This window comes from Pygocentrus nattereri, chromosome 2 (assembly GCF_015220715.1).
Source record: "Pygocentrus nattereri isolate fPygNat1 chromosome 2, fPygNat1.pri, whole genome shotgun sequence".
Taxonomy (NCBI): Eukaryota; Metazoa; Chordata; class Actinopteri; order Characiformes; family Serrasalmidae; genus Pygocentrus; species Pygocentrus nattereri.
This window is the reverse complement of record NC_051212.1, coordinates 43,760,469-43,788,389: the sequence shown is the minus strand read 5'-3', so window position 1 is coordinate 43,788,389 and position 27,921 is coordinate 43,760,469.

The following is a 27,921-nucleotide window of genomic DNA, read 5'->3' as shown; positions in this document are numbered from 1 at the left end:
AAATAGTCACGTTCACTAACCTGTTGCACCTGTGATGTTTGTCATGTGTCTGGATGTAGTTTAATATATAAGTTTGGCCTTTAGCTTATAGTATTTGTGAGGTGTTGCTTCTCTTTGCAGAGCTACTAAGCAATTCTGTCTTTATTTTGTCTTCTGTGTTTCTTGACTGTGTTTTTGGAGTTTTTCACTTTGCCTTTTCGGCCTTTACCTTTTGGGTCTGGTTGCTTAAAAGTGTTTGGTATCTTTGTCTTTTTCTGTATTTTGTCCACTTGGGATTTGACCACCACCTGTCTATTCACTTATTTTTTATCGCAAGCATCTAACTGGTTCTGTTCAGATATATTCATCATGTCATGTATGTGTCCACTCACCAAGACAAATTCCTTTCAAAACTTGTTGAAATAAAGTGATCAGGAGCACAAGCAGCATCTTTAACTGAGGAAAGGCGCTGATGACGAGTGGTTAGTAGGACACGGGCCCTTCTGCTCTTGTTACTGTGCAAGGGCATGTTATTCCATAATTATGTTATTCCATAAAGTATGACTGACCCTTCAGTTTATCTGCAGTTTGCTTATAGAGCTAAGTCTGTTGATGATGTCATAAATTTGCCTCTGTATTACATCCTGCAGCACATGGATGGTGCTCTCTCCTAGCAGCAAGGAATTTGGGCAGAGTCAGGCACTGCATGTCTGGAATTCCCCATCTCCATTTGATTCTTTAAACTGCTGCACATGTGCTTTATTACACGCCCACTAATGCACATAACCACTGTATTCGCTGTCATAATCCTTTTGTGTCAGAACCTTTACTATAGTCAGTGCACGTATGCACTCTAACTTCTCACTATATATATATATATATATATATATATATATATATATATATATATATATATATATATATATATATATACACAGACACACAACCTCAATTCCAATGAAGTTGGGACGTTGTGTGAAACAAATAAAAACAGAATATGATGATTTGCAAATCCTTTTCAATCTATGTTCAATTAAATACACTACAAAGACAAGATATTTAATGTTCAAATGGATAAACTTCATTGTTTTTTGCAAATCTTTGAATTTGATGCCTGCAACAATTTCCAAAGAAGTTGGGACAGGGGCAAATTTACCACTGTGTTACATCACCTTTCCTTTTAACAACACTCAATAAGCGTTTGGGAACTGAGGACACTAATTGTTAAAGCTTTGTATGTGGAATTCTTTCCCATTCTTGCTTGATGTACAACTTCAGTTGCTCAACAGTCCGGGGTCTCCGTTGTCGTATTTTGCACTTCATAGTGCGCCACACATTTTGAATGGGAGACGGTCTGGACTGCAGGTAGGCCAGTCTAGTACCCGCACTCTTTTACTACGAAGCCACGTTGTTATAACATTTGCAGAATGTGGCTTAGCATTGTCTTGCTGAAATAAGCAGGGACGTCCCTGAAAAAGACGTTGCTTGGATGGCAGCATATGTTGCTCCAAAACCTGTATGTACCTTTCAGCATTAATGGTGCCTTCACAAATGTGCAAGTTACCCATACCATGTGCACTAACACACCCCCACACCATCAGAGATGCTGGCTTTTAAACTTTGCACTGATAACAATCCGGACAGTGCTTTTCCTCTTTGGCCCGGAGGACACAAAGTCCATGATTTCCAAAAACAATTTGAAATGTGGACTCAAATGTCAGACCACAGGATACTTTTCCACTTTGAGTCAGTTATTTGGGACAAATAAAGTTCTTACTACTACTATCAGTACTACTACTACTGCTTCAACCACTGGTCTCTTAGACTGATATTGGCAGCGATGTGATGTAAACCCGAGGGAGTTCTTATGGAGCTGAATAGACAATGTTGTCTAAAGGCAGAGTAGCTGTTGCATGAGATGCTGTGCCCTTGCACTCACCCTCATTCTCTTCAGACTGAAATGAATGGAGATGACAGTTCAGAGGGTTATTTGCAATGTATAGTAGCACCTGATGTGATCTGAACTCATGACCTCAAATTTATTAGCCACATTTTCTGTGGATTTGGCTGAGTAAGAGAGCAACACCTGACAGGAAACCCAATGCAAAACCACATCACCTCATCACTCAGTCAGTTTTTGTACAGTGATGCTGGGTTTCTTGTCACTGTGGGAGCTTCTGCACAGTAGTAGAGTGCAGAGTCTGATAATTTAGCAGAGGAGATCGACAGATCCACTCTTTTGTTCTCAACCCTAGCAGAGAAGCCAGGTGGTGGAGAACCACTCACACTCCCTGATTCAGTTATACGGAGGAGAAAATCCAGTTTAGATGAGGGATATTGGCGATACCAATAAAGGAAAACATTGCTGCTGCTGTATCTGCAGGAGAGGGAAACACTGTCACCCACTGAAACCTGCTTTTCAGTTTCCACTGGATTGATTGAATAAACTCCACCTGAAATAAAAGAGGAAAACATTTAAAAATCAAACCCAGTCACTGCGTTTAAAATGACTAAAAGATGTTTCAGTTCTTTTTCTATGTTGTTTTTGAGTGATAAAATGCGATGTTATAAACTCTACCTAAAATTGTAGCATTTATAGTTTATGCATTTTATACTCACCTACAAGCATTATTAAAATAAAATTAGTAAACGGCTGCATGATATCATCTGTGTTTAGTGACAGCTCTACATGACAAAGAAAGAAACTGAGGAAGGAAGCATGTTCAGTAGAGCCAAGAGCTCCACCTCTCTGACTAATGCTTTCTGAGTGTTGATGATGTTAGGTGTGGTTAAATAATTTATTCAAAAGATTTTATTACAACTCCTGTCAACAATTGTTTTCATCTGCTTGCAAATATTTAAATTGAGGCAAGCAAGCATTGACTTTTATGCTCATGCCAGTGGACTGCTCATAGAGAGGAGGGTCAGTGAGTGTTCAGTGCTGAGAGAATCCATACAGTTGTACAGGCTTCATTTCTACTTGTGGATTAATAAATATCCCATCCCAGTTTGACAGAGTAAGCCTGTACGCTATCTGTGTAGACCCTGGTCTATGAAGTTCTACCCATTGCTATGTCCCAACAGTGAAAAAAAAGTAAATCTGACAAAGGCATGAACGTGAATTGTGTTCTCCAGCGGTGCTACTGACTGTAAAGCAAGAAATAAAAAGCTAAAGACCATCTTAGAAAGCCATGAGTAAGATGTCTGTTCTTACAATTCATATTTAATATAAATTCCCTGATTTGCGCAGCTCAGTAACATTTTGTTGCATATCATTACTGGATTCTTTTGTCTTTCTCTTAGTGATGGATTCATAAGGGGAATTGGCCTGTGTTTCACTTCATATTTCAACCCCAGTGAAACTGGACGTCATGGCTGACCATTTTAGTGCTCCTAATTGCTCAGGTGAACTTTAAAGCACAAAGTATGAATAAAAACATAGTTCAGTTAGATTTCACTCATGAAAATGTCTTGGGCTGGCAACAATTATGGTACAAATAGATTTGAGAAAATTTCACGCCCAATTTATGTTTCTTCTTTCAATCGTTTTGCTTCAAATAGAGGTTAGATTTTTGTCCATTTCTGAATAAAAGACGAAAAAGACAAACAATAATTTACAGCCTGTTTTGCTTATGTTTACCAAGAGTGCCAATATTTGTGGACTCCACTGTGCAGAGCAGAATTAGCCAAATAAGTCCATTCATCTCCAAATTATCAATGTCCGTCTTAAATTTCTCTTTGCCATCTTGTTACCTGCGTTGCTGTGTGTCCAGCAGTCTGCGTGAACGTCTACAGCATTATAGGTTGGTGACTTAGCAGTTCTACATTAACTCCAGCATTTAATATTATTTACTGTGAAACCAATGACAGCAGGGATAGGCTCCAGCACCCCTGGTGACCCTGAACAAGATGCAGCTTAGAAGAGCTTTTTCTTATAAAGCCCCCAAACTCTGGAATGATTTTCCGGAAAATGTTTGGGACTCTTCAAATCTAGGCTGAAAACTCACTTGTTCAGTTTAGCTTTTGGTAGTTAATCGTTCCCCCTTAGATAAAGACACAGGGAATTATAGTAAACTGAGATGCTGGTGCTGTCGTCCTGCCATTAGCACGCGGTCACTCAGGTTTGTGGACGGTGGAGCGGAGGGATGCCAAACTGTTTCAGAGTGCTGCCGTGTCTGTGTGTCCTTCTGGTTCACTCCTTTTAGTTAAGCTGTCATAATCAGATCTGCTGGAGTCGTTAGCCACACTCTGGAAATTTTCACATTCCCTGTTTTACATACAACCAAACAGAACAGAACTAATTCCATCTCCCTGCCTTTTTTCAAGTAAACAATCGCCCACATGTCCGGCCGGACACTGAAAGACAACTGACTGTCAAGCCCTCCTGCTTCCCGCTTCAGACCAGCTGCCAACGCCCCAGCTACCGCCACCTGCCTTGGACTAGCTGCCCACCCTACATTGAAGTTTTCATGGACTCCTAGCTATTACTACTACTAATACTACTGCTATTAATATTAGTAGTATAATAACTTTAGAGGTAGTTTGACCAGAGGAGGATGGGTCCCTTTGTGAGCCTTGGTTCCTCCCAAGGTTTCTTCCTCAGCTCTGAGGGAGTTTTTCCTTGCCACTGTTACCCCTGGCTTGCTCACCTGGGGGTTTTAAATTCATGTTAAATCTTTGTCTTTACTGGAATTCTGTGAAGCTGCTGTCACAACATTAATTGTAAGAAGTGTTACTTAATAAGCGTTTGGGAACTGAGGACACTAATTGTTGTAGCTTTGTAAGTGGAATTCTTTTCCATTCTTGCTTGATGTGCAGCTTCAGTTGCTCAACAGTCCGGGGTCTCAGTTGCCATATTTTGCTCTTCATAATGTTCCACACATTTTGAATGGGAGACAGGTCTGGACTGCAGGCAGGCCAGTCTAGTACCCGCACTCTTTTACTACAACGCCACACTGTCGTAACACGTGCAGAATGCGGCTTGGCATTGTCTTGCTGAAATAAGCAGGGACATCCCTGAAAAAGACGTTGCTTGGATGGCAGCACATGTTGTTCCAAAACCTGTTTGTACCTTTCAGCATTAAATGGTGCCTTCACAGATGTGCAAGTCACCCATGCCATGGGCACTGACACACCCCCATATCATCAGAGAGGCTTTTGAACTTTGCGCTGATAATCCAGAAAGTCCTTTTCCTCTTTGGCCCGAAGGACATGACGTCCATGATTTCCAAAAACAATTTGAAATGTGGACTCATCAGACCACAGGACACTTTTCCACTTTGCAACAGTCCATCTCAGATGAGCTCGGGCCCAGAGAAGCTGGCGGCGTTTCTGGGTGTTGTAGATATGGCTTTCACTTTGCATGACAGAGTTAACTTGCACTTGTAGATGGAGCGACAAACTGTTCACTGAGTGGTTTTCTGAAGTGTTCCTGAGCACATTTGGTAATATCCTTTACAGAATGATGTCGGTTTTTAATGGAGTGCCGCCTTAGGGGTTCGAAGGACATGGGCAATCAATGTTGGTTTTCTGCCTTGCCACTTACAGATTTCTCCAGATTCTCTGAATCTTTTGATAGTATGGAATGTAGATTAAATCCCTAGACTCCTTGCAATTGCACATTGAGAAACATTGTTCTCAAAAATGTTGTTCACAAAGTGGTGAACCTCGCCCCATCCTTGCTTGTGAACGACTGAGCCTTTCAGGGATGTTCCCTTTATACCCAATCATGACACTCACCTGTTTCCAATTAACCTGCTCACCTGTGGAATGTACCAAACAGGTGTTTTTTGAGCATGCCTCATCTTTCCCAGTCCTTTGTTGCCCTTGTCCCAGCTCCTTTGGAATGTGTTGCAGGCATCAAATTCAAAATGAGTGAATATTTGCAAAAAACAGTTTATGCAACACAGGTGATGGGGTGTACCAATTTAGCCCAAAGACAATTACCTCAACACTGGCAAAACCACCTCACACCTGCATACACCATCAATCACTGGGGTGATTCTTCACAGGGGTCTCAACTAAATGAGTAGAGACGGCAAACATAGTAGAGGGCAATAATACCAAAGTTGATTTAAGACAAAAACACAAAAAGTCTCCAGGCCACTGTGGTGGTCACACAACTCCAGTGGAGGGTTTAACACTATAAAATGGACAAATGGTTCACATCCAAACTACCTTCTGTGCAATAAAACCACCGCACTCTGGTGAAGTCAAATACTGACAAAACCACTGCAAAATATCACCCAACCCCACACTGGACAGCATCCCACCAACAGCACCTTTGGAGAAAACAAAAAAAAAAAAAAATTACTATCAAAGTTATTAATATCACAGAATAAAATTCACACTTGTTTATTCTAGTTAATAAATACACTCTTCCGCCAGCTTCCAATGTCACTTGCAGAGCAAATTCTTCAGGACTCGTGATGCAGTGACAAAACCAGGCATGTCACTCAATTGCCCATCTCAAATAGACACAGGAAGACAGAACAGGAAGAACTAAAACAATAACAATAAGTTATTATTGTTATTATAATAAAATACAGCAAACAATAAAAATAACCCAAACAAAGCACAAAAAATAAAAGATAACAAAACAGCGACTGGTGCCGATGAGAACCTATAGCAGAGGAATACAACAAAAACAAGACATTAACTTGTATACATTCCCTTGCTTCTTCCTCGCAAAGGTAGGCTCACCAACTATTCTCACCCACACCCCCCATTACCTTCAAGCACTTGCTCACTGGGGCTGGTCTGTTTTCAGCAAGTGGTACTACTTGTATTGCTCTACTGGGAGTTTCTGTGTCTAATAAAATAAAAATTATACCAGCATAAATAAATCTACTCTATTACATTCACAAAGTAACACTACAAATTCCTAAAATACCAACCGAGAACGCGTCAGGCTTGTTGCAACTGTCTTGCCTCCACAGTTCATAAAATCTCTTGACACCCATAAAATGTGCTTTTCTAAGGCTCTCAGGCACAGCTCTTGGTCTGTAAAGTGTTAAACTAACACAACACTTACCAATATTCAACTTTACTAATACCACAAATCACTAAATGTGTACTTACACAGTGAAATCGCGACGCACTACCGAGCTCAGACAGCTAACGTGCACCACGCCAAAGAATCATTAACGCGCAGGCCGGTAGAATATAAAGGCACGACCAATCAGTGAATTGCGTCACTACTGCGCATGATGAAATCAACGATGCAGCCTCCTCCCTAGACACTCTTCCCCCACACTCCCTGGTATTACCACTAAAAGGGTCTGGAGGGGAACTGCACACCATTAGACAGGTCCTACCTGTCACACTTATCTGTTTGAATATTAAATATCTTGTCTTTGTAGTGTATTCAAGTGAATATACACTGCTCAAAAAAATAAAGGGAACACTCAAATAACACATCTGTACAAAGTAGAATGTGCTGACAACAAAATCACACAAAAATCATCAATGGAAATCAAATTTATTGACCAATGGAGGCCTGGATTTGGAGTCACACAAAAAATTAAAGTGGAAAAACACACTACAGGCTGATCCAACTTTGATGTGATGTCCTTAAAACAAGTCAAAATGAGGCTCAGTGTTGTGTGTGGCCTCCACGTGCCTGTATGACCTCCCTACAATGCCTGGGCATGCTCCTGATGAGGTGGCAGATGGTCTCCTGAGGGATCTCCTCCCAGACCTGGACTAAAGCATCCGCCAACTCCTGGACAGTCTGTGGTGCAACGTGGCGTTGGTGGATGGAGCGAGACATGATGTCCCAGATGTGCTCAATCAGATTCAGGTCTGGGGAACAGGCGGGCCAGTCCATAGCTTCAATGCCTTCATCTTGCAGGAACTGCTGACACACTCCAGCCACATGAGGTCTAGCATTGTCCTGCATTAGGAGGAACCCAGGACCAACCGCACCAGCATATGGTCTCACAAGGAAATGCCAAAGAAATGTCACCCTACACCATTACTGACTCACTGCCAAACCAGTCATGCTGAAGGATGTTGCAGGCAGCAGATCGCTCTGCACGGTGTCTCCAGACTCTGTCACGTCTGTCACATGTGCTCAGTGTGAACCTGCTTTCATCTGTGAAGAGCACAGGGCGCCAGTGGCGAATTTGCCAATCCTGGTGTTCTCTGGCAAATGGCAAGCATCCTGCACGGTGTTGGGCTGTGAGCACAACCCCCATCTGTGGACGTCGGGCCCTCATACCATCCTCATGGAGTTGGTTTCTAACCGTTCATGCAGACACATGCACAATTGTGGCCTGTTGGAGGTCATTTTGCAGGGCTCTGGCAGTGCTCCTCCTGTTCCTCCTTGCACAAAGGCGGAGGTAGCGGTCCTGCTGCTGGGTTGTTGCCCTCCTACGGTCTCCTCCATGTCTCCTGGCCTGTCTCCTGGCAGCGCCTCCAGCCTCTGGACACTACGCTGACAGACACAGCAAACCTTCTTGCCACAGCTCACATTGATGTGCCATCCTGGATGAGCTGCACTACCTGAGCCACTTGTGTGGGTTGTAGAGTCCCTCTCATGCTACCACGAGAGTGAAAGCACCACCAACATTCAAAAGTGACCAAAACATCAGCCAGAAAGCAGAAAGGTACTGAGAAGTGGTCTGTGGTCCCCACCTGCAGAACCACTCCTTTATTGAGTGTGTCTTGCTAATTGCCAATAATTTCCACCTGTTGTCTGTTCCATTTGCACAACAGCTGTGAAATTGATTGTCAATCAGTGTTGCTTCCTAAGTGGACAGTTTGATTTCACAGAAGTTTGATTTACTCGGAGTTATATTGTGTTGTTTAAGTGTTCCCTTTATTTTTTTGAGCAGTGTAGATTGAAAAGGATTTGCAAATCATTGTATTCTGTTGTTATGTATGTTTTGCACAATGTCCCAACTTCATTGGAATTGGGGTTGTAAAATTGTCCATTTTATCTGCTCACTTATCATATAGGTGCACTCTGTAGTTCTACGATTACAGAGTGTGGTCCATCTACATACTTTGTTTTCTCCTTTTACCCTGTACTTCAATGATCTGGACTTGTTTGTCCACTAGGTAGGTGTAAAGTCAGACAGTAGCTCAACTGTTGCTGCACAGTTTGTGTTGGTCATCCTCATAAGTGGTCACAGGACACTGCCCACCGGACACTGCAAAAAAGATGGTGTTGGCTGGATGTTTTGGTTTGTGGGCTATTTTCAGTCCAGCAGTGACAGTGAGGTGTTTAGAAATTGCAACAGTGCTGTACCTGATCCAGTCATACCAGCACAACACACACTAACACCCCACTACCACGTCAGTGTCACTGCAGTGCTCATAATAATCCACCACTTAAATAATACCTGCTCTGTGGGCCCTGACCATTGAAGATCAGGGTAAAAGAGGGCTGAAAAAATATGCAGAGCAACAGATGGACTATTGAGCTGGACACAAGTGCTGCAGTATTGCTTCATGACTATAATATTCATGTTATGTTATTCCTTATGCATGTTTTATGTAGTCTCTATGTAGGTAACCTATAAATTAAGTGTTACCTAACAAACTAATGTCAGGCTGTGATTCTAGAAATGTTCTCACTGACTAAACTCAAGGCAGTTAACATTTGTAAACCTCAACAAAGAGAAATATGATTTTCAGTGAGATGAAGACAAACAGCTCCCCCTTGTGAAACAAATGTGATTCTGCATGTGAAATGTTTTTGTACAGTGTAGCTGGGTTTCCTGTCACTGTGGGCTCCATGGCGCAGTAGTAGAGTGCAGAGTCTGATACTTCAGCAGAGGAGATGATCAGAGTCACTGTTTTGTTATTTTCTGTAACATTCAGTCGTGGAAAACGTGGAGTTGCATAATTAATAACATTTGATCCTGGCAGTATCATCAGTAAATACTCTGGTCTGGATCCAAGATACTGACGATACCAGTGCAGATAGTTCACATTACCACTAAATTTATATGTGCAAGAGAGAGTCACTGTCTCATCTTCACGAGCATGAACCAGCACTTTGTTGTCCAGTGGTCCTATTGACTGTGAAACACAGCTCTCTGTGAAGAAATAAAGTTTCATTAATGGTGAATAATTTTCTTCTTTAGGAAATGAGTTATTTCTGTTTAAACAAACTAATCACTGATGTACCATAAACACACATCACTACAAAGTTAAAAACAGAAAAATATATTTCACACAGTTATAACTGTAGTTAATAACACACCTAGCATGATGATGAAGACAGTCAGAGAGCACAGAAACATCATGGTGGCTCCAGTGTTCAGATAATGAGGAGAGATGTGGTGCTACTGTTCAAGCATGTAAAGACTCCTCCTACATTTGTCAGTGGATCTGTTAACTCTCTGTGAAAACCTGGTACACATGTGATGTTTGTCATGTGACCTGTAGTTTGGTATATAAGTTCAGCGTTTAGTCTAGAATATTTGTGAGGTATTAATTCTCTCTGTAGAGTTACTGAGCAGTTCTGTCTGTTATTTTTCCTCCTGTGTTTCCTGAATGTGTTTTTGGCCTTTTCATCTTTCTCTTTCTGATCTGGTTGCCTGATAGTTTTTGTTATGTTTCTCTTTTTCTGTAATTTGTTGTTTTTAGATTTCACTACTGCCTGTCTATTCACTTATTTTTCATTGTGAGCATCTGGCTGGTTCTGTTCAGTTATATTCAGTATGTTACTTGTCACATATGTGTCCACTCAACAAGACAAATTCCTTTCATGTGTAACATACTTGGTGAAATAAAGTGATTCTGATTCAGATTCTGGTGAGTCGTCTTTCTGCTGGTGCTGTTTGAGGGATTTTGCTGCTTCCTTTAAAATCTGTAAAATACACTTTAATACACAGCACTGTGTCCACATGAACTAAGCTTAGGTCTTCCTGATGTGTGATAAGCTATTTGTCTATTTTGCTCTCAGCTTGGTGATCAGCCACATTATGAGCTGAGGGGCTGGTGACATGTGGTTAAAAGTAGGGGTGGCATCCATCTGCCCTTGTTACTGTGCTTGATCTCCCTTGCTGGAGTGATTAAAGGTGTCTTCAACCACACATGCAAGGGCATGTTGTCCCATAAAGTATGTGTTGCACCTCCTTTCTGTCCTACATTTTCTCCACCTTTGTAAACCAGGTGTAACATCTCAAAGGTGTGTTACTGGGGGACAGAATGGCAGCAGATATAGCGGCTAAATGGACACACACTTCTTCAACATGTACTGGTATGATGATCTCTGTTATCATACCAGTTCCTAAAAAGCAAAAGATCTCCTGCCTGTATGGCCACAGACCGGTTGCCTTAACTTTTGAAGTTATGAAGTGTTTAAGTGTTTTTACTTCAGATTTCCTCAAAGTCATGGTTGATGGTTGTTATCCGCTTGCAAACATTTATATTGAGGCAAGAAAGCATTGACATGCCGGTTGACCTCTCATAGAGAGGAGGGTCAGTGAGTGTTCAGTGCTGAGAGAATCCATACAGTTGTACAGGCTTCATTTCTACTTGTGGATTAATAAATATCCCATCCCAGTTTGACAGAGTAAGCCTGTACTCTATCTGTGTAGACCCTGGTCTATGAAGTTTTACCCATTGCTATGTCCCAACAGTGAAAAAAAGCAAATCTGACAAAGGCATAAACTTGAATTGTGTTCTCCAGTGGTGCTACTGACTGTAAAGGAAGAAATAAAAAGCTAAAGACCATCTTAGAAAGCCATGAGTAAGATGTCTGTTCTTACAATTCATATTTAATATATATTCCCTGATTTGCGCAGCTCAGTAACATTTTTGTCTTTCTCTTAGTGATGGATGACTAAAGGGATTTGGCCTGTGTTTCACCTCATATTTCAACCTTAGTGTAACTGGACGTCTTGGCTGACCATTTTAGTGCTCCTAATTGCTCAGGTGAACTTTAAAGCATAAAGTATGAATAAAAATATAGTTCAGTTAGATTTCACTCATGAGAATTTCTAGGGGTGGCAACAATGGCAACAATTATGGTACAAATAGATTTGAGAAAATTTCATGCCCAATTTATGTTTCTTCTTTCAATCATTTTGCTTCAAATAAAGGTTAGATTTTTGTCCATTTCTGAATAAAAGATCAAAAAGACAAACAATAAAGAAAGTTGTTTACAGCCTGTTTTGTTTATGTTATGCCATTTCGTTATCTGCATTGTTATGTGTCCAGCAGTCTACAGCATTATAGGTTGGTGAATTAGCAGTTCTACATTAACTCCAGCGTTTGATACTATTTACTGTGAAAACTGTTTAGAACTACCTGTCCAGTTTATATCCTGCCTTCTGTCCGATGACAGTTGGGATAGGCTCCAGCATCCCCGCTAACTCTGAAGGTGAAGCAGCTTAGAAGATGTGTGTGTGTGTGTGTGTGTGTGTGTGTGTGTGTGTGTGTGTGTGTCTGTGTGTGTGTGTGTGTGTGTCTGTGTGTGTGTGTGTATGGTCAACATCACATGCTGCTACTGCTGTTTGTTTGTGTGCAGGAAACCCAAGGCAGTGTGTGAGGAGCTCGTATTCTTGATATGGATGGAACAAGGGATCCTGCTGACTTCATTAAAGACTCATTCAACCACACATGACGTGATGAAGAAACACTGTTGAGGTGATGGACATTCATTCTTGTTGTAAGATATAAAGGACTAAAACATTATAAGTAGCAGTTAAAATGATGAAATATAAGTGTCACTTATTTTATGTGCTGAGATGGACACTTCAAGTTCAAATGTCCCCAAAGTTTCCCAAAATGTCACAATCCAGAAGCTATTTTTTCAACATGGTAGTATTTATTTTCAAAACAAAGGGTTTGGATTCCTCAACCAGGTAGTGTTTGCTGACAGAATGAAGAAGACAAGCAATTATCTCAAGATACATGTGCTCTGCCACACAATGATTCTACAGGGAATGTTAGCAAATATGCAGTTTGGTACATCTGGCTACAAGTGTGTAACCAGACATCACCGTTTTTAGGGGGAACATCCTAAAACCTTGTCTGGCTTTTGTAGTAGTACAACTAAAGTTTATGGGTAATAGCAATTCCCATGAATATGAAACATCTGAATAGCAAGAGGGCAAAGAGACTACATCTGTGACACAGTCTATATGTAAAATGCTGATTAGTAAGTCAGTTCTGTAGTGTTAAAGCTCTACTGAAACATTTTGGTGATGCTGAAGCGCAGCGGTTAGAGAACTTCTTGGAGGACTAAAAATCAATGTTTATCGATTTACTTTATGTGATCAAGCCAAATTGTTTGAAAAGAAAAATGATGTGATCTGATTAGTTAGAAGTTCTCTTACATGTTAAATATGGGAGAGCGTGTGTTTGGCATATTGTAACACAAGAATAGCTTGTGAATGTCATTGTTTGTGCTTTAAGTTCATATTCACTACTTTGCAGTCACACCGATTTATAATACTGCAAATTAAGGCTGGTTTGTATTACAGACAATATCAAGAGTAAGATGACTTAAGGTGGTCAAATACTTGTAGAGGCCCATGATGTTTTGTTATGAAGTGCTGTTGCTTTTTGTTTGTGCCTCAAAAAGCGTAAAGCCAATGCATGAACGTATGGAAGCAGAGGTTCTGTGTTCTAGACTTTGTCTATTTAACAGCAAGCAATTCCATCTGGTGTAGTCATTTTTAATTAGGTCTGTTAGGTCAGGTCTATTCTGAAACAAATGTACCATGTGTTTAATTTGGGAGGACCAATAGTAGAGCTGCATGTTTGGCAGAGATGCTCCACTCATATTTTGGGCTTGAAAAGTTTGAGTACCTCGATACGTGTTTTTATATTGTTACATATATATTTAGAAATATGGGTTTTGAGCCTTTAAAAAAATAAATATCAGGGAAGATAAATAAATAATTCAGGTATGGGAGAGCTCTCATTTTAACCAGGTTAATTCTGCCAGAACATGAAGTAGGCAGATTGGCCCAATCAGCCAGATCTCCTTTTATTTTATTTATTATTGGTGGACAGCTTTCACTTATCAACTGGTTGAGTCAGTTTGATAAAAACAATAATTTAATATAATATTGGAAGGAATATTTAAGTGCATTGCCACAGATTGATTCAGAATAATTTTGTAACCTGAAAGTTTACTGTACTGAATAATAATATTTAAGACAGTGGGCTTTGAGGTCTGTGGATCTGTCAAGTCCAGCAACACATCATCAGCAATGAAGATACGCCATGATATATTAGTATTTGTTCTAGTAAATTAAGCAGAAGGATCTATTATTAATGTATATAATAACACTGAAAGTGGGCAGCCTCTGTGCTCTTGAGTTATATACCAACATATCATTAATAACAGGCATTAATATGGGACTCATCTCAGGCCAGAACACCTTATAGAAATCTAAAGGATGTCTATCCTGGCCTGGTGATCTACTGATTTAATGGCCTCCAACACCCCTTCAGGAGTGAAAGGAGAGTTCAAAATAGCACAGTCTGCTTCTGAAAGAGGAGAGGAATCACATATAGGTAAGATGTTGTCTCCTCAATTGAGTTTGAGCAATCAGATGTATTAAGCAATTTATAAAAGTTTCTAAGTGGATCATTGATCAAAAGGGGTCAAAAGTCATAGACCTGGATGATATTTTTCTGGCATTAATCCATCTTTCATTTTGCATTGTTTTCAACTGATATGCTAGAAGTTGACTTTGTTTGTTTGTTTAGTAAGAAATCTAGGTTCATTTTTGAATCTGTATACTCCACATTAAGCCTTAGTTTTACGCCTGTTAGTAGGTTCCAGTTGGTTTGCGATGGTGCACCTCAGATTCAAGATCTGTCCTATTTTGTGCCTGTAATTTTACCTGCAATGATGTATAAGTAATGAAGTGACCTCTTAAAGTAGCCTTAAAAGCATCCCGTACGACTGCTGAAGTAGGGGAATGCTGGTTGTTCTGCCAGTACTGGGATATTTTCTCTCTGGTATATGAACATAACTATTCCATGTTCAATAATGAGGAGTTTAGCCTCTGGTAAAATGATCTCCATATAGACTGGGCAATGGTCTGACAATACAACAGGGCCTACAACGTCTCACCACATGTACATGGTTGAAAGCTACAAACAAACAGTCTAATCTAGAATATGAATTATATTGATTGGAGTACAATATATAGTCCTTATCTGTTGGTGAAACTCCTCGAATAAAGTCAGTATAGCTGATTCTTGACACAAGAACTTGAGTTTGTGTGAAGATTTTGGATTGGCCACTGGTGCTGAAGAAGATTTATCCAGACCCGCATTCAGTATGAAGTTAAAGTCGCCTGCTAAAAACCTGAGACCTTTACAATATAGACTGAATAGCAGAACTATCAAAGACAATCTTCATTTGGAGCATGTATGTTTAAGATAGTAAGGTGCTGATCAAAGAAAAAGCCAAAATACAACCCCAATTACAAAAATATTGGCACGCTGTGTAAAAAATACATAAAAACTATGTGTAGTGATCAGAAAATCATTTAAACCCTTTATTTAATTGAAAACAGTACAACCCCAATTCCAATGAAGTTGGGACATAAATAAAACAAAATACGATGATTTGCAAATCCTTTTCAACCTATGTTCAATTAAATACACTACAAAGACAAGATATTTAATGTTCAAATGGATAAACTTCATTGTTTTTTGCAAATCTTTGAATTTGATGACTGCAACACGTTCCAAAGAAGTTGGGACAGGGGCATGTTTACCACTGTGTTACATCACCTTTCCTTTTATCCATCCATTCATCCATTTTCTAAGCCGCTTCTCCGTCAGGGTCGCGGGGGGATGCTGGAGCCTATCCCAGCAGTCTTCGGGCGGCCTTTCCTTTTAACAACACTCAATAAGCGTTTGGGAACTGAGGACACTAATTGTTGAAGCTTTGTAGGTGGAATTCTTTCCGATTCTTGCTTGACGTACAACTTCAGTTGCTCAACAGTCCGGGGTCTCCGTTGTCATATTTTGCTCTTCATAATGTTCCACACATTTTCAATGGGAGACAGGTCTGGACTGCAGGCAGGCCAGTCTAGTACCTGCACTGTTTTACTACGAAGCCACGTTGTCGTAACACATACAGAATGTGGCTTGGCATTTTTTTGCTGAAATAAACAGGAACATCCCTGAAAAAGACGTTGCTTGGATGGCAGCATATGTTGCTCCAAAACCTTTATGTACCTTTCAGCATTAATGGTGCCTTCACAGATGTGCAAGTTACCCATGCCATGGGCACTAACACACCCCCACACCATCAGAGATGCTGGCTTTTGAACTTTGCGCTGATAACAATCCGTACAGTCCTTTTCCTCTTTGGCCCGGAGGACATGACGTCCATGATTTCCAAAAACAATTTGAAATATGGACTCGTCAGACCACAGGACACTTTTCCACTTTGCGACAGTCCATCTCAGATGAGCTCGGGCCCAGAGAAGCCGGCGGCGTTTCTGGGTGTTGTTGATATATGGCTTTCGCTTTGCATGGCAGAGTTTTAACTTGCACTTGTAGATGGAGCGACGAACTGTGTTCACTGACAATGGTTTTCTGAAGTGCTCCTGAGCCCATGTGGTAATATCCGTTACAGAATGACATGGGTTTGTAATGCAGTGCCGCCTGAGGGATCGAAGATCACGGGCATTCAGTGTTGGTTTTCTGCCTTGCTGCTTACTTGCAGAGATTTGCACGTTGAGAAACATTGTTCTCAACGATGTTGTTTTCAAAGTGATGACCTTCGTCCCATCCTTGCTTGTGAATGACTGAGCCTTTCAGGGATGCTCTCTTTATACCCAATCATGACACTCACCTGTTTCCAATTAACCTGTTCACCTGTGGAATGTACCAAACAGGCGTTTTTTGAGCATTCCTCATCTTTCCCAATTTTTTGTTGCCCCTATCCCAACTTCTTTGGAATGTGTTGCAGACATCAAATTCAAAATGAGTGAATATTTGCAAAAAAAAAAAACAAAGCTTGTCTGTTTGAACATTAAATATTTTGTCTTTGTAGTGGATTCAGTTGAATATAGGTTGAAAAGGATTTGCAGATCATCGTATTCTGTTTTTATTTATGTTTTACACAACGTCCGAACTGTTCCAAATTTTCTTAAATGTGTTGCTGGCATTAGATCGAAATGGCCATGTTTTTTTTTCTTTTTTCAAAAAACAAGTTCTCAGTTTCAACATTTAGAGTGACATCTTTGTAATACTTTCAATTAAATATAGGGTTTTATTGGTTTGCATATCATTGCATTCTGTTTTTATTTGTATTTTACACAGCATCCCATTTTTGCAATAGGGTTGTATATCTACCTTCTGAGTCATCCTCTTCTTTTTCAATAATAAAGGGGATATTTTTATTTGCTAGGATAGCAGTACCTCTTCTACTGGACTTAACATCAGGATACTTCAAGAAATGTTCAAGACAAATAATAAATATCACAGTCTTTTGTTTTTCAGGGATTTGCTATGTTGGAACAGACCAAAGCCCCAGCATTGCCACAAAAATAATGATTTTTATTCAATATTTCACATATCAGATTAAACTAAATCCAGTTAAACAGGACTAATTGCACTCTTTCAATTGAAAACTCAGTTGTTCACTGTTCTGTAAGAACTGATAATCTCCGCACAACTGCAACTCACAGACATCAACAGCTTTTTGCATAGAATGACAAATCATACCAGCATACTTTGATGTGAAATGCATACAGGTGGGCAGGTCTGTAGTTACAGGTTGTAAATTGTATACAATATAATTTCTTTGTGACGTGACAGTTCAAGATCAAGTTCAATCAAGTTCAATATCAATATCAATTCAAACACAAATTTGAATGCAACACATTTGCTCTACTAGTTAAATGTTTTTTTTTTTATATTTATATGTTCATCAAATATTTGAAATGATGTTGTTTTACATGATTATGTGGTGCATTATCATGTCAAATCATACGTGCTGTTGACAAAAATTAACAAAGGCATATGATGCCTGGAATGCAGTGAGAAGTAAGGAAAAGTTCTGAAAAAAAAGTTCTTTTTACTGTATTTATGTTTGTGCATTTATTACAGTGTAATAGAGTGTTATACCATCAAGGCACAAATGTCTGCCAAAATAAAGAGCTTAAAGGTTTTGTACAGAGCTGTAGATAACTGGGAAATTAACCCCTTGCCAAATCAAAGCTTTATTACACACTTGTACAACCTAGGAAAAGCTCCATTAATGTGCATTGAAGTCCCTAAAGTCATGAATAACAAACATTCATATGTAATGAGCTTTGAATTTTAAGGATGTGGAGAAAAACCTCTCTTATAATTTAACACACAAACACCTGTTTTGCTTTCACATCCAATTGACTGCAGCAACTACAGTGTTGAATGTTGTCTTTGTGGGTCAGTGACATCACAATAGGTGACCTTTTCAACTGATGGGCCAGTAGTAGAACACTGTGATGTCATAATGGCTATGATACAGACGAATTCCACACGCACTGCGACTTCAAATCATGCTGTGTAGATGCACCAGAGAAGACCAGCAGCACAATAAGCTGCTTCTTGTTTTGATGTTGCGGAGGCCGACAGTCTGACTCTGACACAGAGAATAAAGCAAATGAAGGTGAAGTGCAAATCAAGAGGAAGAAAAAGTGGAGAACAAGAAAAATAAACATCAGAAAAAACTAAGACAACGGATGTAGAAAGAGCAGAGGAAAGCCAAGCAAGACAACAGCCAGCAGCTGGAGGGAAGGAGAGCAATGCTCCACACGTCCCAGCAGGTCTTGAGTCTGGCAGCTTGGAGATTATTTCTTCTGTGATGTTGGAGAAGCTGAGAACTCGTCTACATGAGGACCTTCAGATTGAAGCTGAAGCTGAAACCACTAATGTACACAGACCTGGATGAGAAAGATGCAGATAACAACCAACCTCTGGGTAAGAAATAGACCTTAACATCTGCCAAAAAACAAGACTAAAAACAGGACTAAAAACTAGTGATAATAATGCTAAGATGAATTAGTCCAGCTCTGACCACCAAAGGTCCGCATAAATATTCAATCACCAATATCACTAAAGTTTCACAACTACTACCAATATACATCATAAAGCAACTCTTGAAAATGTAAAACATTAATCAAGTGTTATTGTAATCTTTGTTCTTATTACAGAAAAAATGGAAAATCATTTAGTTAATTATAGTCATTAATAACTGATATTATGAAAATGACAAAGTTGGAAAACTGACAGTGTCTATTCCTGTGAAAACAGAGAATGAGAGGCTGGAGAAGGTGTCTGCTGAAGCCGAGGCTGAGGCTGTCAAGGAGCTGATGAACATTAATCTGGATGAAACAGATGAAAGGGTGGAGAAACATCTTGGTAAGTTCAGGAACAGATGTAATGATGATAACACAGCGGGAAACTGCTGATACCCAGATTATGTAAATTCAGGTGGTTGCTAGGGTGTTGCTAGGTGACTGAGGGCACCATGGAGAAACATCTGGGTACGGGCAGGAACTGAGCTGATGGTGTGATAATACAGCTGAAGAACTGCTGATATTAAATTAATATAAAAGCTGGAATTCGACTTAATAAGAAAATTAGCAGAAGTCATAAAAGAATGAATGCACACTGATCTTCAGGAGACAGAGACTGAAAAATCTGGGCGAGAAACGAAAACTGTAACAAGCTAACAATCACAGATATCACTTTAAAAATATTAGTTTAAAATGATATACTGCAATATATGTTTTCATATATTTCATACAATGAAGCTGTTTACATAGTTGTTGATTCTATAATTGCGATATTTATTCATGTTAAAGCAGGAGACTGAAGCTGAGGTTGAAGCTATTAAAGATCTAATGCTCCTTTTCATCGACAAGATCGAGGCTGACTTGCTGGGTATGAAATAGAAATGAATAATATATAATAAACCCAAAATGACAGAGTTTTTAAATTATAATGATTTCTAAGAATATATAGAAGAATAAGTGCTTAATAAAACTGTTCACATGGAGTTCAAAATGCAGTCTATTATAGAAAGGCATCGGCTCATTCACAGATTCCTTCACTTTAGCTTTACTTCTTTTTCTTCTTTCAGCTGCTCCCTTTAGGGGTCGCCACAGCGGATCATCTGCCTCCATCTTGCCCTTTCCACTGCCTCCTCTACTTTTACACCAACCATCTCCATGTCCACCTTCACTACATCCATAAACCTTCTCTGAGGTCTACCTCTTCTCCTTCTACCCGGCAGCTCCATCTCCAACATTCTTTGCCCAATATATCCACTATTCCTCCTCAACACATTTCCAAACCATCTCAACCTGGCCTCTCTGGCTTTATCTCCAAACTGCTCCACCTTCACTGTCCCTCTGATCTGCTCATTTCTAATCTTGTCCGTCCTTGTCACTCCCAACGAAAATCTCAGCATCTTCATCTCCGCCACCTCCAACTCAGCCTCCTGTCTTTTAGACAGAGCCACAGTCTCCAAACCATACATCATAGCAGGACGCACTACTGTCTTGTAAATCTTCCCTTTCACTCTTGCTGCCATTCTTCGGTCACACATCAGCCCTGACACCCGTCTCCACCCACTCCATCCTGCCTGCACCCTCTTCTTCACCTCTTTTCTACACTGTCCATTGCTCTGGATGGTTGACCCAAGATATTTGAAGTCATCCAACTTTGCGACCTCTACTCCTTGCATCTTCATCTTTCCACCTGCCTCCCTCTCATTCACACACATGTATTCTGTCTTGTCTCTACTGACCTTCTTTCCTCTCCTCTCCAGTGCAAACCTCCACCTCTCCAGATTCTCTTCCACCTGCTCTCTACTCTCACCACAGATTTCAATGTCATCTGCAAACATCATGGTCCATGGAGCCTCCTGCCTGACCTCATCTGTCAACCTTTCCATCACCTTTGCAAACAAGAAGGGGCTCAAAGCTGATCCCTGATGTAACCCTACCTTCACCTTGAAACCATTTGTCACTCCAACTGCACACCTCACCACTGTCTCACTATCCTCATACATGTCCTGCACCACCCTAACGTACTTTTCAGCTACACCTGACTTCCTCATACAGTACCACAGTTCCTGTCTTGGCACCCTGTCATATGCCTTCTCTAGATCCACAAAGGCACAATGTAGCTCCTTCTGACCTTCTCTGTACTTCGCTAACAACACTCTCAACACAAAAATTGCATCTGTGGTACTCTTTCTGGGCATGAAACCAAACTGCTGCTAACTGATCTGAACCTCTCACCTTAGCCTTGCTTCAACAACTCTTTCCCATACCTTCATGGTGTGGCTCATCAACTTTATACCTCTGTTAGCAGCTGCAGCTCTGCACATCACCCTTGTTCTTAAAAATGGGGACCAGTACACTGCTTCTCCACTCATCAGGCATCCTCTCACTCTCCAAGATTTTGTTAAACAACCTGGTTAAAAAGTCCACTGCCTTCTCTCCTAAACATCTCCATACCTCCACAGGTATGTCATCTGGACCAACTGCCTTTCCATTCTTCATCCTTTTTAAAGCTGCCCTCACTTCCACCTTACCAATTCTCTGCACTTCCTGATCCACTATCTCTCCCCCCCGTTGTCCCCCTCTCTCTCTCGTTTTCCTCATTCATTAGTTCTTCAAAGTACTCCTTCCATCTACTCAACACTCTCTGTTCACTCACTAGTACATTTCCCTCTCTATCCTTTATCAGCCTAACCTGCTGTACATCCTTTCCAGCTCTATCTCTCTGTTTAGCCAAACAATGCAAGTCCTTTACTCCTTCTTTACTGTCCAGCCTCTCATACAGTTCATCATAGGCCTGAGCCTTTGCCTTTGCCACCATTCTTTTCGCTATGCGAAAAGGTCATCCTGTGTTCTTCCCTCTTCTGAAAATACATGTTCACCACAGCCATTTCCATTGTCTTTGCAAAATCTACAACCATCTGACCTTCTGCATTTCTGTCTTTCACACCATACATACCCAGCACCTCTTCATCCCCTCTGTTCCCTTCACCAACATGTCCATTGAAGTCTGCACCAATCACCAAGCTCTCCTCTCTAGGGACACCATTTACCACTTCATCCATCTTACTCCAAAATTCTTCTTTCTCCTCTAACTGACAACCACCTGTGGTGCATATGAACTGACCACATTCAAAATTACACCATCAACCTCCAACTTCAGGCTCATGATCCTGTCTGACACTCTCTTTACATCCAGAACACTTTTCCCAAGCTGTTGCTTTAGGATTATCCCTACTCCATTTCTCTTCCTCTCTACACCATGATAGAGCAGTTTGAATCCACCTCCAATGTTCCTGGCCTTGCTTCCTTTCCATCTGGTCTCCTGGACACACAGAATATCTACCTTCCTTCTCTCCATCATGTCTGCAAGCACTCTGCCTTCACCAGTCATTGTCCCTATGTTCAGAGTCCCTACTCTAACCTCCACACTCCTGCCTTTCCTTCTCTCTCACTGCCTTCTAACCCGCCTTCCTCCTCTCCTCTTTGATGGTCTTCGACCTACAGTAGTCCAATTTCCACCGGCACCCTGCTGGTCAACAGCACCGGAGGCGGTCGTTGTTAACCCGGGCCTCGACCGATCCGGTATGGCAATCATATTCGTGATACGCATGATAGTTTTGGCACAAGTTTTATGCCGGATGCCCTTCCAGACGCAACCCTCACCATTTATCATTTATTATACTGTAACCCTCTTTTCTCTACATTGTGTTTTGATGGTAATGAAAAGGACCAGGAAGCGCAGGAATGTGGTGTGATCAACTTGTGGCGCTGTTTTATTGTCAGGCTCAGAGAGCAGCTTGGCATATCTTCAAGGAAGCACACAATACTGTCTCTTAAACAGTTTTTCCACTTCTCACTTACACTCAATGAAAGTCTCAGCTAACATTCACAGTTTCTTCCATTGAAAATGTACATAGCACTCAATGGCATTCACCGCTCACATTAAATAAAAAAAAACACCTAATGACCATCCCCTGGGTGAGTAGCGCAAATTAACACTAGATATCATGAAAAAACACAGTTGAACTCTGAAACTATTTTGTAAATGACCATTCACTCATTCACTTTGTACACGTACTGTGCCTTTAAGAGTCGCGAGTGGAATTGTGGTGGCAAAGCACGTTAGGAAAAGCTAGCCTCGCGCTCCTCACTCTGTCCTCCATGTTAGCAGATTTTCTACTACTGTAAGTTAGTTCTTATTTAGATGTTAAAGCTCTCAGAAATATAATTCTGTATTACTTAAGTGAATTCTTTGTTTCAGAGAGGTCAGCTAGCGAGTCCTTTGTTTTTTTGTTCTCTGCTCACTACCATGTAATGGCTGCCAGCTCGAGCTTCAGCTTTAATAACAGCGGGGAATAAGGTTCAAGGCCTCTTCAGATATTGCACCCCTTGGTATGCGGAGTGAGGTATGCACCTAGCAGTATTTAAGTATTTTGTAGAGTTGAGGTGTATGTTTTTTGTTCTGTCTAACTTTTCGCAATAGCGCTAAACCCACCTGCTTTAAGGAACGTAGCTTGTATTGCTAGGTAAAAAACGTTAAGCTTGTTATATATGAACTTGTGGAAATTATAAGCATGTATTTTTTGTATTTTCTGTATCTTATAGTTTTCACGGTGCTCGTGAGAGTGTTCAGCAAGCTGAATAAAATAAAGCACCCGTTTAGAGACTCTGCGTTGCTTCTTGAAGCCAACGGCTGCTACATATTTCATGTTAAAACAAGAAAACATGACATGAAAGGTGGATGTTGAACTGACTGAAGGTACCAAACATCCAACACACACAACAAAGATCAAAGTCGAGGACCAGCACTAACTAATTACCAAGAACACTAAACTCTCTGAATCTGTAAATTCTAAGTTCCATAGAGATCAAGGGGAAATGCTTGGTTCTTCATTTCTATAATTATTGATATTTATTTTGTGTTAAAGTAGAAGAGGATATGTTTGAGGTGATGGACACAGGTGACCATCTGGACACAGAGATTGAATATCTGGGTAAGAAACTAACAAGAAACAAATACAATAACAAGTTACAATCACAGAGATATCACTTTAAAAATATTCATTTATAATGAAATACTGCAAGATGTTTGTTCATTTGTCTAAAATAAAGCTGTTTACATGGTTGTTGATTTGTACCATGGTGATATTTATTCTTGTTAAAGCAGAAGACGAGACGACAGAGGCAAAACTCACAGAAGCGGAGGTCGAAGCTGTTAAAGAACTAATGCTCCTTTTCATTGAGAAGATCGAGGCCGAATCGCTGGGTAAGAATTAGAAATTAATCATACATAATAAACCTAAAATGCCACTGATTTAAAAAAAATATTGATTAATAAAGTTGTACTGAATAATAAGTGCTTAATTAAACTGTTCACATGACATCCATGACATTTGTAGTATTACAGTCATCCAGTGCTTAAGAAAGGCATCAGCTCCTTCACAGATTTTGGGGATGTTTAATCAAGCATTTATGGAAAATTCTGCTCCTGTATCTTTTAATCAGGATGTGACGTGATGAGCTCTGCAGATACTGAGGCTGAAGCCTCAACACACAACATGCAGACCCATCTGGATGAAACTGACCCATCTAATGACCAACTGCTGGGTGAGTAGAGCAAATGAACACTAGATATCATGAAGAACCAAAAGTTAAACTGTTAAAAATGTCAAGATAGGATTTAACATAACAATATCAGCACCTCCTCCTCCAAGAAACATCTTTAGCCTTCACCAACTAATACTACATAATATTGCATACATAATCCCAAATATCTAACTTACATCAGGATTTAATGACTGATTCTGTCTCTTGCATGAAAAGATGTGGAAAAGAACTCAAATGGCAAAGCAGTTTGGAACACCATTAAAGGTCTGATGGTAGATCTGCTTTATGATGTCCAGAGAACAGTTGACCAGAGTCTCGGTGAGTAAAAGAAACATAGATATTAAGAACATTAGAAGCTATACAGTTGCTAATTCTTTCAAAATCTGAAGCAGGAAATGAGTCGCACAAGGACGCTGACATAGAAGTTGAGAATGATGACATAAACAAACTGACGGACACTCAGCTGGACGACACAAAGACTACTTTCAATCAAGCCCTTGGTACGTAAGACAAACCATAATATATTAAGAACGAAGAGGTTAAACTCTGACTAAGAAACCAAAAGACCTCCTTCAAATGTCACACGAACATTCAAAAACTGAAATAATCAAATCTCTTTTTTATTGGAAAAAATGTTTTATTGCAGGAAAATACGGGAATGACAGTTGATCCTGTACCCATTAAAAGTTGGGCTGATATGGTGGATAAGACTGAAGGAAACATCAACCAGACTGGTGAGTAAAATGTACAGATGGCACTGATCTGATACAGGTGTCTGTATCTGTAATTAAACAAATGTTAACAACTTTAATCATTGAAATATTAGTCACAGATTCTTCCAGGTTAGATTACTGGAGATGAGCTTTGGTGCTGATTTCTCTGATTTTCTTTCTACCAGCTGAAATTGAAGCATTGAAGAAAGACACTCCTGAGAATGAGACCAAAAGAGATAAAAAAAAGAAGAACACCAGGAGAGGAACACGCGGCAAGGGTCGAAAAATAAATTACAAAAAGGACCAAGAAGTAAAAAAAAGTCATGTAGATGAAGAGAACAGCATGACACCATCAAAAGACAGAGGCATCACATCAGTGGAGACATGAACTAGGATATGGAATGAGAAGAACACAGACAGAGAACTCAGCACCTGAAACTGATCCTCATCAGCAGAGGAGGGCACAGAGAAAGGATGCGAGGTGAGAAACATATCATTGGACAAGAGAACATCTGTAGAAGACCCTACAAGCCCCTCCTGAGGAAAAGAGTGCTCCACAGAAAGACATCAGTAAGAAGAGAGAAGTGACTACGGCTAAAATCAGTCAGAGAGACAGAGGAACCCATTCGGTCGGACGCAGAACTGATGACTATGGCTGGAGATGAGCTGCCCAGTGCTGGCAGACAGAATCCAGATTCCAGAGGAGAGACGCTCCACAAACTCCTTCATGCAACGGAGGATGTGTGAGCGAAAGAAGAATGAGAGGAAATCCTGGTCAGTCTGCTCCTGCACACATTAGCAGAAATGACTGGACACTGAAAACACCACACTGGTGGCAGCATGATGACTGTTCTACATGATGACCCTGATGAAATAGATTACAGAGAGACACCAGAATAAGAAATGGAGGAATGGAAACAGGCAGTGGAAGAGTGGGACAAGAACGGATGCTTAATACTGACCACTAAAGAAAACCTTTAGAGCAGCCTGAGAATTAAGTCAGTGGAGACATCAACAAGGATTTGGAAAAAGATGAACACAGTCAGAGAACTCAGGAACCTGTGAAAGAGCACCTGAATCTCATCAATAGAGGAGGGCACAGAGAAAGCAGGATAGGAGAGAAATATGTTATTTGAAAGCAGGACATCTGCAACCTCTCCTGAGGAAAAGAGTGCTCCACCGAACGACTGCAGAAAGAACAGAGAAGAACACAGCTAGAGAAGTCCCGAACCTGTGAAAGAGCACCTGAAACTGATCCTCATCAGCAGAGGAGAACATCCCTCCTGAGGAAAAGAGTGCTCCACAGAGAGCCATACTCATCACTCCACAGAGCTGATACTTTTAACTCCACTTTTATGCTACAGCCAATCAAATACATCTCTTGAACAGCAGCCCCACTGGAGTGAAACATGCAGTACAACACTTTTCAACCTCTAAAACCAAGTCCAAATTACCAAATAAAAGTCTTTCAGAAAACTCTGTTGGAGCCTTTCATTAGTCAAATGGCCTTAATGGCACCCCCAAAGGAGGATTTGGCCTTCCTGGGACAGAAGACTAGTGTTTATGACACTAAGGTATGTAAAATAGGATCTGGGTCCCTGAGAAAGCTGACCATGACACTATCTAAGGCTCTGAGAACACTGACCTTCGTTACATTGGGTCAGTGGCAAAGTCAAACAGTGTGTGTCATCAGAATAAATTAAATGCCAAACACAACAGGTTCAGTTTGGGTTTTATTTTGTGTTTTGGTCAGTGAATGTAATCATGAGCCATAGGCAGTGAAGGACGTCACAGAAGTCGATTTTGGGTTGTGTAATGCCGAGGTTGCGAGGAGTCGATACGATGGAGTTCATGGTTCCAGCAGTGTGGTTGGTAGTTCACGGGTCAATTCTATGGTATAGTGTTCCCAAGTTAAATGTGCAGGAGTATTTTTTTTGTTTATCCAAATGTGATCGGTTTTCCAGTCTAACATCTACATTTGAGTCTCAGCAGCCATGTATGCCGAGAAAAATGCATTTGAGGAAGATGTATGACAGATGTTACATAAATAGTGTTCAAAGAAAAAGGAGAAAATGTGTATGTATGGGATTCAAGCAAAACCAGGATGGGGTCAGGAACAAATTTAGTTCTGAGGAACTGTGTAAACAACAAGGCCTTTGATGAGTGTGTACAGTGGCACGGTTTTCTAAGAACAGAGCACCAACACCACATGGAGCAAACTCTGTCCTCTATTAGTCTCCTACAAGCAAACGTTGAGTCACTTGAAAGAGAAAGAAAGAGCAGTTGAACATCAGTAATACAAAGGAAAAGCAAGTGACCCACTTCAGTAAGGAGGAGAGTCTCCTTCCAGTGACTGTGATGGCCGTTTTGATCAAGCTGGTCTTGATCAGACCATCACAGGACCACCACAGAGCAGGTACGTTTTGGATAGTGGGTCATTCTCAGCTCTGCTCTAATACTGACATACTGGTAGTGTATAGTTCACACACAGCATGACTGTTGGAGTTTTTAAACACTGTATCCATTCACTGTCCACTCTATTGGTCACTCCTACTTTGTTGGTCTGCCTGGTAGTTGTAGCACAACTGTTGCTGCACAGTTTGTGTTGGTCATCCTCTAGT